At 41.0% G+C, this 1,755-nt stretch overlaps 1 pseudogene; it reads right to left on the minus strand.

The window, feature by feature from the left end:
- Positions 1-432: 432 nt before the first annotated feature.
- Positions 433-547, minus strand: LOC148369010 (U2 spliceosomal RNA; annotated as a pseudogene).
- Positions 548-1,755: the final 1,208 nt, after the last annotated feature.

Raw genomic sequence — 1,755 nt, forward strand, 5'->3', positions numbered from 1 at the left:
GCCATTGTGGTTTTGGTCTCGCGCCGATCTCGGGAAATGAGATCTCGTTGCTTCGAGATGACGTCATTATTGTGGCGGTTGTCGAGTGAAAAAGAAGTATGCCTCAGTAAAAACAGATGGTATTAGGTGCAAATCAACAAAAAATTGGTAATTTCTTCAGTGTCGGAAATAAGTCGAAACATAACACGAACCGTGGTAACAACGGCAATAATTCCGGCACGAAAAAACGGCAGAGAAATTCTTCAGAAGACCGCGAAGGCAAGGAAAACACGTGTGGGGTTTTTAAGGGTTATTATTCTATCTTCGTTATTCATTATCCATTATCCGTTATCGGTCAGTTCATAATACGCTACAAAGCCTAGGAGCCGGGACACTTACTCTCAGCCAAAAGGCCAAGCTAAGGTCCTAGCCCTAAAGCCTTGCTGCGATCATTGCGAATGCACCGTTCCCGGAGGTACTGCAATACCGGGCCGATGCGTGGAGTGGACAGAGCAAGCTCTTATTCCATCTCCAGATTGCAAAAATCAAAGATCATGGCAAGAGGTAATGTCCTACCACCCAGTTGGTTCAGGGAGCCGTAAATAGTAGACATTCTTAGAACCACAAAGCAATCAAGCATATTCACAATTTCAGAACCACAGTGTTTTGAAGCGAACGATTCGACGAAAGAAAATAAACTAAAGAATACTCCGAGCAAGAAAAGGATTTTTCTGCCAAAATGGACTCATATATATTCCTGGTGACGCTATGAGGAGGATGATAATGGATTGGACCTTGAGAAGGCATTACAACTATGGCGGGACAGCAAACCACGAAAAATATATGAACTGTACTACCAATTAACTGTGATGATTAAAACTGAATGAACATATAGATTAATATAATTATTTGAGCAATAATATTTTGTATAATGTACAATATAGTGGTGAACTGAAAAATCTTGAAGTGATAACTGATTTGTATTACCAATAAACTGTGTTGAGTAAAACTGAATGAATATATAGATTTATATTATATATTTGTCGCCGATTTACAATTTCAACCGTGAAAACACTAAATTTTGGGGACCCATAGATCTTTGTTGGGACCCACAGATTTTTGAGCAAGCGAGTCCCTGGAACCCATCACTTTTCAGAGGTAAAATAAACACTGGTTAAAGCGCAGAAATTTTGATTCTTTCATTCCTCGCTGTATCTTCCGCAGGCAGGATCTTTGCTTCCAACATGTCAGTGTCACAGCCCGACAGGAAACCGTGCCCATGCAATCAAACCACACTGTCTTGAATTCAAACGTATCGCTTCCAACACATGAAAGATAATGAAGGTTATTTTTGTTTCTGTGCGGCCCAGTACCAAATAACCGATTGCTAGACACCAGTTGAGTACCAATGCTCTGATGGAAGATTAACCTTGTAACCTTAGTTACACTCGTATATGCTTGTATTCTAGTTTAAGCTTGTATATTACCTTGCAGTGTTTTCAGTTAAAATATTGAAAACCAGATCATTTACTCATTCATTTATTCATTTTCCAATTGCCTATGATCCCAAGCTCCACGGGGTTGCTGGAGCCCATTCAAGCTAACATCAGGCAGTGGGCAGGGGACACCTTGTACTGTTTACTGGAACATTCATCATTCAACTCAATTTGTGGACTCAGTCTTGTGATTATGTTTACCATGGTGACCCATCCTTATTGTGGAATGTGTTGGTGAGGGGTCTCCTACGTGGTGCCCATGTGCCCCAGGCAGCCCTCT

The sequence above is a fragment of the Urocampus carinirostris genome, chromosome 3, assembly GCF_059441175.1.
Source record: "Urocampus carinirostris isolate Australia breed hairy pipefish chromosome 3, RoL_Ucar_1.0, whole genome shotgun sequence".
In the NCBI taxonomy this organism is placed as follows: Eukaryota; Metazoa; Chordata; class Actinopteri; order Syngnathiformes; family Syngnathidae; genus Urocampus; species Urocampus carinirostris.